This window comes from Rutilus rutilus, assembly GCF_951802725.1.
Source record: "Rutilus rutilus genome assembly, chromosome: 1".
NCBI lineage: Eukaryota > Metazoa > Chordata > Actinopteri > Cypriniformes > Leuciscidae > Rutilus > Rutilus rutilus.
Window position 1 is genome coordinate 3,035,985 of NC_140209.1, and position 12,885 is coordinate 3,048,869.

A 12,885-nucleotide genomic window follows, 5' to 3' on the forward strand; every position below is an offset into this window, starting at 1 on the left:
GCTGCTTACAGTTAACCACCAAGAAGAGCATCTCAGGAACAGTGCTTCAAGTCTGACCTCTCAGTGGGTCCTTCAGGGTGTCGTGAGGTGTTTAAGACCCAATATCTAGCTCTCGGTTATTGAAGCGGCTTCTCAACTACAACTCGCTTCAGTGGACTTACAGATACATTACCAGCTCATGAAGGGGAATTAACATATTCCTAACAAACATCTCAGGAAAGGAGACTTATTAAACACAACTGCAGAGGTTTATTAAGAAAATTATAGCAATCATTCAAAATGAAAAAAGATGCTAAAAACAGGAATGAACAGACAAGATCCAAGAATCCTCAAATCAGCTCCATCACACAGAACAGAGATTATACAGTCTGAGTCTGTCCATTACTGTATTAATATTATATTTAAAAGCAGTTTACATATGAAGCGCAAGAGAATGACTTTCAACACTGTAGGCAAATATATCCATAAAATCCATATGAATGAAAATAAATCTGGCTTTTTATATGTAAAAAAAAGTTTTTTCTCTGTTTTTTCTCTGTTTTCAATAAAACAATGAACAATCCTCTGTAAGTTTCTGCTATTGTAAATATTGCTGCAGATTGGCTCTAAACTCATCAGTATTTTATTCTAATATTGTCGGCATCTCTATTTCCTCTGGGTGCTTCGAGTCCTTCCTCCCTGCAAAATAAAAGCATTGACTGACCTCTCGTATGTGTTTTTATCATGATTGCAGATTGTTCCAGATCAGATGAGTGTGAATCATCAGATTGTGTGCGGCTCAAAACTCACCAGCTCTTCTTGCACAGATGATCTGAAGAAGAATCACAGTAGGAGCAGCAAACACTGCCATCTCAACAATAATCACAATCACTGCAGGAAACATGAGAGGAAGAAGAGAAACTGTACATGACTGAAGTCAAGGGTATTCAACTATCAACAGTTATTGATGAAGCATTTACAGACTGACTGATAGTTTAATGTTATAAAGCTGTCAGTATAAATGAACGTGTCGTACCTCTGTATAATGATAGAGCAGTCACACTGACTTCAGTTTCTGATGCTGTATCAGCTGGATCTGTGGATCACCTCTGTTAGTTCAGTTCAACACATAATGCCACATATACACAACATCATCATCACATAATACTGGAGCTTCACATCACAGAAATGATGAATATGTGCACGAGTCTGTCATCTATTATCTTCTTACTTCACTCTCAAGCTGTCAGGAGGAGAATGACTATCGCCATTGACCAAAAATAAATCTATTTATACAGTGATCATGTGATCATGAACCTTGTGTAGGAGCTGCTGCTGTAGTTCGGCTTGATTTCTTCTCAGCATCATCTGTAGGACATTAACATCATATGTTCATATCGATCATCACATGCAGTTTGTGTTCCATCATCACAGTTTACAGTGGCAGTAGTTGAGAAGAGACTGTACTGTATTACTGTATTACTGTGTTACTGTATAATTTATTCCTGGTTTATATGAGAGTGAAACACAGTTGAGCTTCTGCAAATAAACCTTCAGCTTGAATGAAGGACATAAGCCTTATAATTCCTAAAGCCGACCTCCTACATGGGTCATACTAGGCTTTAATACACTCGTCTGATTTATGCAATATATCATGTATGACCCATGTAGGAGGCCAATATTGGGAATTATAAGGATTGTTATGCAGTTTATGACTTTGACCACTAATATTTTACAACACCAAAACGTATGAAGCCATCAGAAAGAGTAGAGCCAATCTGTGGAAGTTTTCACAAATCTGTCAGAAAAGAGTGTTTTCTCACCTGAATACTTGACAGTGTATCTGACTGAGGTCTCCAGTTGATTTCTGCGAGTAACCTGACATCTCCACTCTCTGTTGTCATCTTCATTCAGGAGTGTTGTAGTCAGAGTGATGATACAGAGATCTTGATCTGATGATGATGATAATATCTGATATCTGGAGTCTGTCTTCAGATCAACACCAGTCTGATTCACCCACAACAGCTTAACTCCCTCAGAACTGACAAAATGATAACAGGAGTATAGAGAATACAACTGACAGGAGAGAGTCACAGAGTGGCCTGGACTGATCTCAGTCTGTGAGGATGAAGATGAAGATGAAGATGAAGATGAAGATGATGGAGACACTGAAACTGAACACAAGACACAAATCACAGACTCTTCAATCATCATCTGAGTTTAAAGGGAGAATCTGCCCTTTTTAAATTGACCACATAATCATAAACTTACCATGAAGAACATGCAGATAAAAATCAGCATCAGGTCCTTGTTGTTCTCCATTCACATATTGTTCGCAGGTGTATAATCCATAATCTTCTACTGTGACGTTCTTGATGTTCAGAGAGCAGTCAGACTCCAGACTCAGTCTCTCATGTCTCTCTGTGTCGTTCTTCTTTATCCCTCCAGTAATCAGTTTAACTTCTGCTGGATGTCTGTTAGAGTAGATCCATGTAGTTGAGTTGCAGTCAGAAAGAGCATTATTACAGGACAGAGAGACATTTTCACCAGAACTGATGAACACATCCACTCCACTGGTTCCTGAAACACAGTATATCTCAGTGTTCATTAAGATATATATTAATAAATGAAACCATAAAACACACCAGGATAAAAAGCAGAAGTTTTAAATCATAGTATTTTTCCTGACTTAAAGCAAACAACACACTCTCCAGAATAAACTATTAGTCTTTATCAGAGAGCTGTTCAAATCACTGACACACTCTTAATATGAAGATAATTCTTCATCATCAGATGTTTGAGTGACACTATGTCCAGTATCAGGAATAATACAGTATGATCTGTGTGTATCAATACACAACTCTGAGATCACAACGTGAATGTGTGCAAGAATAAACTGAGCATGTTCAAATGAACTCTTTCCAGACTAATTCCACTAAATGTCTTTAGAGAAAATACAGATTTCTTTACCTGTGAGAAGTGAAGAGATAATGATCAGTCCCAGCACACACAGATCACACTTATCAGCCATTTTCTGTTTCTGTCAGTCTTCCTCTTCATTATATATAGTTACAGCTCCTCCTGTGGTTATTAACTTCCTCTCATCTGATCAACCATCACTGGTGAAATAAACATAAAGCCTAATGTTGCAGTGCATGATGGGAACCACCAATCAAAGCTCATCCACGTCTCCCAAAATAATCATTATTGCTAATATAGCGTATAACTGTTGAGCTGAGTGAACCTGAAGGTAGTGATGGTGAGATGAAGCTTCATGAAGCTTTAAAGCTTTCCAGCCTGATGTGTGTAAAAGTGGTTGATTTCTCCAGGTTTGGAATGCACACAGCGACACCTGCTGGTCAATGCTAATATCATGCAGATATCATGGTGTGTTATGGAAATTAATTTGACTTCATGCAGGGCTGCCAATGCTGAGAATCAGGCAATCAACACTTTTCACTCGCTCTCACGACACACATCCAGTTTCTCACGCAGAGGAAAATCATGAAGCAAAGAGGACTGATATGAAACGTCTCGGTTTCGTATGTAACCCTCGTTCCCTGAGTAGGGAGCCTCTCACCTTCGAGTATACAAAACGAGCCAATGGCAAGAAAATGCCATGGGTCTGCGGAATTTGCATAGGATAAGTCCGCCCCACGTCGTAGTTATATAAGGAAGTACGCTGGCAACATGCAGATATGTTTCTTCGCTGAGGAGCCGAGACTGAACTCCGGCGTTCCAGCGGAAGTGGCAGGGAGAAGTGTCAGGGAGACGTAACGTCTCCGTTCCCTACTCAGGGAACGAGGGTTACATACGTAACCGTGACGTTCCCTTTCGTGGTCACTCCGAGTTACGTCGGATGACGACGAATGGGGTCCCCAGTCTAATCACGCCACCTCGGCTGTCTTCCAGTGCCCTGCGTAAGTCTGAGCTCCCTGCCGTGAGACTAGCACAGACAAAGGAGTCCTACTTAACACAGGAATACCAAGGTACACTGGGAAGCATATCTCAATGGAAATATGCAATTACGCCCAACCCGAGGGGGGGGGGGGGTGCGCTTGGAATACACATATGACCCCGAGGGGCTGCATATGGAGTATCACTGGGGTGTCCAGCCGCAGGTGGAATATTTCAACCCCAGGGGTGGCAAGGTGGCTTGTCGAGGGAAAGACACATGCTCAGAGAGGCTTACAGTGGAAATACACATGTGGGGGTCGCCCAGAGGGGGGAACCATGCACATGGAGGCACCTAGTCAAGCGCGAAAGCTGCCGATGGCATAACTCAGGCGTTGACGTTGACAGTGCTGGAGGAGACTCAGGGCTTATTAGGCTCACCTGAGGAATATATCGCACGTATCCCGTCCGTGGAGAGGAATGGCGAGCAAGCGAAGACACTTGAGCAGAATCTAGTACCGGCTAGTTGAAGCGAGTACATGAGAAGAAACTGGCTCCACTTGGAGATTATAGAATCTCGCGAATGTGTTAGGTGTCGCCCAGCCTGCAGCTCTACAAATGTCTGTTAGCGAGGCGCCATGCGCTAGAGCCCAAGAGGATGCCACACTCCGAGTGGAGTGGGCTGTCACACCAAGGGGGCATGGTCGACCTTGCTGCTGGTATGCCAAAGCAATGGCGTCCACTATCCAGTGAGACAACCTTTGCTTGGAGAGAGCCTTTCCCTTCAGCTTCCCACCATAACAGACAAAGAGCTGGTCTGAGGTCCTGAAACACTGCGTTCTGTCTATGTAAGCAGGGAGGGCGCGTACTGGACAGAGCAGTGCCAAGGCTGGGTCTGCCTCCTCCAAGGGTAGCGCTTGCAGGTTCACCACCTGGTGGGAACCTTGGGCACATATCCAGGCCGGGGTCTCAGGATCAACTGAGAGTTAGCCGGCCCGAATTCCAGGCACACTTCGTCAACTGAAAATGCCTGCAGGTCCCCTACCCTCTTGATGGAGGCCAATGCAACCAGGAGCGCTGTCTTCATTGACAGGAACTTAAGCTCCACTGATTGCAGAGGCTCAAAGGGAGCACTCTGCAGGGCAGTTAAAACCACTGAGAGGTCCCAAGAGGGTACGAGGGGAGGACGAGGAGGATTCAGTCTCCTCGCTCCCCTCAGGAACCTGATGATCAGGTCGTGCCTTCCCATAGACTTACCATCAACTGCGTCGTGATGTGCGGCAATGGCGGCAACATACACTTTGAGGGTGGAGGGAGACAGCCTTTGCTCTAACCCTTCTTGCAGGAAGGAAAGCACGACACTGATCGGGCATTTCATGGGTTCTTGATGTTTAGAAGAACACCAGTTGACGAAGAGGTTCCACTTCAACGCGTAGGCATGTCTCATGGACGATGCTCTAGCGGAAGTGATGGTAGCCACCGCTGGTGGTAGGATACTCAAACCTGCGTCGACCCGTCCAGGAGCCACACGTGGAGGTTCCAAGATCGGGACGAGGGTGCCATAGGGTGCCCCGTCCCTGAGAAAGCAGGTCCTTCCCTCAGAGGGATTGGCCAGGGAGGTGCTGTCGCGAGGAGTATTAGTTCTGGGAACCAGGTCCGGTTGTGCCAATATGGGGCAACCAAAATGAATAATACAGTGCGTCCCCTGTGCCTGTGCGTCCCCGAACTGTGCGTCCCCGAACTGATCCCAAATCAGCTGAACCGACTGGGGATGAAGTCTCCATTCTCCAGGGAGAGGCCGTAGCCGAGACAGCTCGTCGGCCGCAAGGTTCAGGTCTCCTGGGATATAAATGGCTCGAAGCAACCTCAGATGCTTCTGACTCCATATGAGGAGGTGGCGAGCGAGTTGCGACATATGGCGGGAACGTAGACCACCTTGATGATTGATGTATGCTACTGTTGCGGTATTGTCTGATCGGACTAGTACGTGCTGACCCCTGAGCAACGCACAGAAGCGGTGCAGGGTGAGACATACAGCCAGCAACTCGAGGCGATTGACATGCCAAAGGCGCTGGGGTCCTGTCCAGGAGCCCGCGGCAGCATGTCCATTGCACATGGCGCCCCAACCTGTGGTGGAGGCATCTGCTGATACAACAACATGCTGTGAAACTCGTTCTAAGGGCACTCCGGCCCGTAGAAAACTGAGGTTCGTCCACGGGGTGAAGGTCTGACGGCAGGCCGGAGTCACTGGGACTCGGAGCGTGCCGTGTTGCCATGCCCACCTCGGGACTCGATCGCGAAGCCAAAGCTGAAGTGGTCTCATATGAAGCAATCCGAGGGGCGTTACTGCAGCTGCGGATGCCATATGCCCCAGGGGCCTCTGAAATAGTTTCAGTGGAACCGCACACTTGCCCTCAAACTGACGAAGGCAAGTCAGCAATGACTGCGCGCTCTCGCTCATAATCTGCGCGCACATGGCGACCGAGTCGATCTCCATACCGAGAAAAGAGATCCTCTACACAGGGCAGAGTTTGCTCTTCTCCCAGTTCACCCGAAGGCCCAGACGAGCTAGGTGCCGGAGCACTAGGTCCCTGCGTTTGCAAACCTGGTCTCGAGAGTGAGCTAGGATCAGCCAGTCGTCGAGATAGTTCAGGATGTGAACCCCGTGTTCCCGGAGGGGAAAAAGGGCTGCCTCGACAACTTTCGTGAAGACGTGAGGAGACAGGGCTAGCCCGAATGGTAGAACCGCGTACTGGTATGCCCGCCCCTCGAAAGCAAACCAAAGAAACGGTCTGTTTTGAGGTAAAATGGAGACATGGAAGTAGGCGTCCTTCAGGTCGATCGCTGCAAACCAATCCTGCGGCCGCACACACTGGAGGATGCGTTTGGCCGTGAGCATCTTGAACAACAGCCTGTGAAGGGAGCGGTTCAAGACGGGCAGGTCGAGGATTGGCCGTAACCCACCGGATTTTTTCGGTACAATGAAGTAGGGGCTGTAGAAGCCGGACTTCGTTTCGGTTGGAGGAATAGTCTCGATCGCACCCTTCGCCAGTAGGGTGGCGACCTCCGCTCTCATGACAGGGACATTGCCACCGACCATAGTGAAGCGGACTCCCCTGAAGCGGGGAGGAGACCGCGTGAACTGAATCGCGTAGCCGAGCCTGATGTTTCTCGCGACCCAGCAGGACAGACTGGTAAGCTGCCCGTCTCGAGAGTGCTGCTTAGCCCGGCGTTTGGCCAGCTAAGGGGCGGAGACGGGCGGTGCCACCCTCCTGCAACCCTCTCCTGCTCGGGGCCAGTGAAGGCTCGAGGGGAGGGGCCGCAGGGAGGTGGCCTTGGCGTGAAGCAGACTAGTCTGCTTCTGGTGGGGGGGTCGAAGACTGTAGGGTACAGTCCTCAACCCCACCGCCGAGGAGCCCAGCCTGGGACATGGGGGAGCTGAGAAAATGAATTCTCAGACCCCCTCACATCAACCTGGCTGAGCCCATTCCTGGACCACACCTGTGGACATCACCTGGCCCGGGATCACGCAGGTACCGATGTCGCCTGTAGAGGGAGGTCAGTAGTGTGCGTGGCGGATCGACCAGCCCGGACATGGGAGGCATAGCGTCCCTGCGTGGGGGCGTGGTCGAGTTTCCGCGTTCTGTCAGTGTTGGCCAGGGAAGGACCAGCGTTACACGGCGGCCTGGTCTGACAGAACTCCCAAGTCAGCACTGTCTCGAAGGCGAAGGCGACACACAGTATTGCATGCCTGTGTCACGATAGTGATAGAGAACATACAGCCCATGATCGCCATGCGATCGAGTGCAGCGAAGGCAGAGGACGCCTGCGGGCCGCGATAAGTCACGGGGACCCTTGCGAGCCGGAGGCGTCCTGATGCATGTCCGGGAGAAGGGTACTGGGAGCGATTGCTGTAGAGCAACACGCGCCCAGGAACCAATCGTAAGGCTACAGCGATGCTTTCAGCTGCCCGGGAAAGCATGGCCATCAGCTCTGGATCTGACTCGACTAATGCTGACACTCCCGAGGTAGGCAACGCAGTTGAATCCTCATTTCCAGAGGAATCAAGCCCGCCGTGTGATGCTGTGAGTGACATGACACCATCTGCTGGAGCCCCGAATGAAAACACTGGGTCCCCGAGAGGAACCAGGCACACACGGAAGCCCCACGGTTTGCGATGTCGAGGGGGGCGTGGCCCGAAGAAAGCTCTTCGGAATTATGCCACACCATTACCCTCAGATCACCCTGGCCACCAGCCAAAGTATCCCCTCTCAAGGAAGAGATAGATTGGGGTGTGGCAGAGGGTACTCTCACACAGAGATCATTGAGTCTCGATTTATAAACATCGCGATGGTCATGTTCCCGCAATGAAAACATGACTCATCCACGAGCGCTGCCGAGCGTGATTAGGCCCAACACGCGAAACAGCGCTCGTGACCGTTAGGCAGATGAATCACGTGCCCACATCCAGTAAATACACGGGTGAGCCGTCTTGAAAAAGACGTGCCACGTGCAGCTCTTTTAGAAAGAGGAAAAAGCTCAGCAGAGTGCTGAAGCGCCCAGGGAGAAACACACACACTGTCGGCAGATCACTGCACAGATCAGCAGCAGGCAATGCGATCTCGCTGGAACGCGCCGTCACACCAACACACTGAAGAGCCGCTCGTCTCGTAGAGTGAAGATGATTCAGAATGGCTTACAGGAGTGAAGAGAACTCTTGGCTCTGAAGCGAAAACATATCTGCATGTTGCCAGTGTATTTCTTTATATACCCACGACGTGGGGTGGACTTACGCTATGCAAATTCCGCAGACCCATGGCATTTTCTTGCCATTGGCTCGTTTTATTTACTCGAAGGTGAGAGGCTTTCTAAGCGAAACCCCATTCGTCGTCATCCGACGTAACTCGGAGTGACCATGAAAGGGAACACACTCTCAGCTCTCAGATTCTGTCAATTTTATTACGAAATTCAACAACAAATACGGTTTTGGCGCTTGTAAATGTGACGTGACAGATCGCTGTATCGCCTGAAACGATCATCTCTTACTCTTCATTACTAGTTAACCCTCTGAGGTCGAAAAACGCGCGGGCGCGTTTTGCTGGATTTTCTTTACATTGTAGCACTTTAAACTTAAATTACTCCGTCATTTATGGTCATACAGAAAAAAGAAATATAAAAAAAGAATCTGTGATATTTCTACTTTTGTATGTGTCCACTTACAATCAAATCAAAACATTGTGCTTTTGAAAAATAAAGAAAATAAACAGGGTGTGCGTTCTGCCTCTCCGTCGCAGTGAACTTTTTTTTCTTGAGCACGTCTATAAACTGAAACAAAACTCAGCGAATACTTGTCACACATTTATGAGCCATATACCTTTATAAACATTTAAGTGTGTACTTTTAAATGATCGGATTCAAACTGAAAACAAATATTCTCTGTTTAAGTAATTTGTATAAAACCAACAAGATGTCCAGCTTCTCAAACGCTTCCTAATTAGTTTTAATTTGACCACGCCTACTCGCGCAAAAGATATTCACATGCAAATCTCCACATGGAACGCGAACGCGCTCATTACCTCAAAAACAAAACACTTCATCAGTCTCTGCTTTTCGTCGAGTTTGAAAGACATGCTGTGAGCTTACATTGGCTTTACCCCAGAAGAAGAACGCGATTTGAAGACAAGAAAGATAAGGTAAGAAATTCTTATGTTTTAGTTTTTTTATTGTTGCATAAATTTCACATTGCAGTTGAACATGTTGCTAGATATATGGTGAATATTATAATATTTAGACCCGTGTTTACTGTTACTGTGTTTGTGGATATCTGCTCAAACGTAGATATGTATATGGTAACCATAATGTTTTATATTTGAGCGCGATCGCGTTTGAATGTATCATATTTTGGATCGCGATCGCGTTTGAATGTATCATATTTTGGAAAAGCAAAACGCTCCAAACGGCTTCATGTTTTTACTATTATCTCATTTCATATCATCATAACGAATGGAAACATTTGAAGTAACATGATAATCAATATATTTTTCTCTAGCTTAGTTGTTACTGAAATATTTGGAAGATTTATATAGGCTGCTATATTGTTATTATTTTATGCAGCACTGCGCATAGCCTATGCCTACAAGGCACAACAAACCTGGTGTTCATTATATAATATATTGTTGGAAATATTTGTGTGAGTGTGTGTGTGTATTCTGTGAATTTTAAAAAGCAATTTTAACCAGAAAAATCTAAAATGTATTCCCAAAATCGTGCAGGCCTTTCTCTTGATATCAGTATGTTTTTTTGTTTTTTTTCAGGGCCCAGATGCCACTGAGTCCTGCTGACTTCAACATTCACAGTACATGTCTCTGTACATGAACATGGTAAAGTGAAAATCAAACACCTTGGAAATGAAAGGTATGTACAATGTTTTTAGGAATGGCACAAAGGTCTCTTTCTTTGGATCATTGTTATCAATAAGTGCTTTTTTGTTGTGTATCTTTGGATTATGTTGTGTTGTAAATAAATCCAAACAATCTAAAAGCCATTCTTTTTTAAATCTCCTCATTCTTTGTGCAAGGTTGCTCAGAATGATGGGCCCTGATAAGCTCCTAATAGGGCCATTAGGGAGTGTCTTTGTCTTTCTCAGGTGTGGAAAGCTTACATATTAATGAGGTGATCCGCCCCTCCCGCATAAAGCTTTATCACACAAAACACGTCGTAAAAATTTTAAATCAATATATTGTCTTCTCTGAATGAGTAGTCAGGGTGATTTTCACATAGTTTTAGAGCAAATATTCTAGGCTACGTCATACAATTTTCAAAAGTCTTGTGAAGAAATAATCAGTATGGGTTTCATGACCTTATTTCAGTGAGATTTTTTTTTTGTATTTTCACAAACCACGCATAAATGTCATTATCTCAAAACTACAAACTTTTACACACATGCTGCTGATATATTATTGCAGCAGAGTTTGTGCTGAATACAGTGTAATCAGACTTTAGCCATGAAAATGTCACAAGTAACAGAAATAAGAACAAATGTCAGAGCATGTCAGAACACCTCCAGGGCCCAGAAAACAGCTCAGACCCCAGAGGGTTAATAGCAAATAAACACGAATGAACAATAGGTGTGTTGAAAGATACAGTACAACTTACCGAAATGTATATCCCTCATACATGATATCGATCAGTCAGTGTTTTTCACCCGCGGAAGAGCTCAATAACAGCTGGAGAACACTATAACGTACACGTGACGTTACATTTACCTCAGGAACATTAATGACCATAGCACGCTAGTTGGCTAGACAAATTTGCATTTTGCTAAATATGTGCACATATTACATATTTATTTTTATTTATTTTTTACATATATGAATGGTGAGAGTAACAGAGATATTAAAGTATCCTAATTGTATTGACGAGGCTCACTCACCAAGTACTGTTATCAGAACGCTTTTATTCTGTTCAATAACACACAGTGTTGAACTTGGCTTACTGCCGCTTTATACTGCCATCTAGTGGCCCAGTTAGCATGGAACACATATCAATACATATTCCCTTCTTTTTTCTTTTTATTTTTAACTTCATACACAAACAATATTTGATCCTCCTTCAAAATAATACAAATAACTCTTTATATTCTACCATTTACAATTCTTAGTTGTCTCCATTTAAATGTGAAACTTTAACAAAATTCTTCCCTTATAATCTCTGCTTACCCTGGTTTTACAAAAAAAAAAAAAAACAGGTGTCTTCTGTTCTGCCTCATTATCTTCCCATGTTCTGTCAACACTTCATATGACCTGGGTGTCGTCTCTCACACTGTCCATCACATCTCACCCGCACTACTTCTTCCTGAGCTAGTGGACTCAGCGGTTTGGCTGTTCTGTTGTAATGCCTCGCCTGCCTCTCATTCGCAGAGTTCAGTGTACTCTGTACCTTGTGATGCTTCGCTGATGGAAGCTTTGTCCGCAGTTTCCTATTCATGAGCATTTCCACCGGTGAAAGGCCATTCTCCAATGCTCTGTAGTTAAGAACAGCCAGGTATGGATCTTCACCTGTCTCAGCGGATTTTTTTAGCAGGCGTTTCATGATCACTCCTTTCTCCTCTAAGCCATTGGATTGCGGGTAAAGGGGACTTGATGTTAAATGTTCAAAGCCATAATTTCTTGCAAAGTCCTTAAAGGGATACTCCACTTTTTTCGGAAATAAGCTCATTTTACATCTCCCCCAGAGTAAACAGTTGAGTTTTACCGTTTTAGAATCCATTCAGCCGAACTCCGGGTCTGACGGTACCACTTTTAGCATAGCTTAGCACAGATCATTGATTCTGATGAGTCCAGTAGCATTTCTTTCAAAATGACCAAAGAGTTTCAATATTTTTCCTATTTAAAACTTGACTCTTCTGTAGTTAAACCGTGTACTAAGATCGACGGAAAATGAAAAGTTGCGATTTTCTAAGCCTATATGGCTAGGAACTACTCTCATTCCAGCGTAATAATCAAGGAACTGTACCATGAGTGCAGCAGGCGTAGTGATATGACGCAGCGCCTGAAAATAGTCCCCAGCTCGGTAACTTCTTCCAACGTGACCGGGACTAAGTTTGTCTAACCGGTAACACTTTACAATAATAGTACATGAATAATCATGTACTAATACCTGAATTAATAATTACTTTACTATGAACTAATGATGAGTTAAGACATGTATTAATGAGGTACTAACCTTAATTACGACATGAGTATCATGAATTCCTACATGAATATACCATCTTAACTACGCGTTAGTACATGCTTGTTAATTAATGTATTAATTAACATTTCGAGGTAAAGTAAATCAAACATGCTCTAGATCAGAAGAAAGATGTACTAAAAGGGCACAATGTTAAATTGTTCATAAATTTAACACCATCAATTGTCACATACATCATTGAATGACACAAGATGTCTTGAAATATTTATATTAAACCTACTCATTGAACACACATTCCGTTTTAAGTGATTCCACTGCTGC

The 12,885-nt window shown here is 44.9% G+C and overlaps 1 long non-coding RNA gene across 1 annotated transcript; it reads right to left on the bottom strand.

Moving 5' to 3' along the window:
- Nucleotides 1-498: 498 nt before the first annotated feature.
- On the bottom strand, nt 499-1,032 carry LOC311306913. Its single transcript, XR_014630232.1, has 3 exons — nt 1,016-1,032; nt 790-870; nt 499-678 (listed from the first exon to the last, which is right to left on the bottom strand). It is a non-coding gene; the product is annotated as an uncharacterized lncRNA (long non-coding RNA).
- Nucleotides 1,033-12,885: the final 11,853 nt, after the last annotated feature.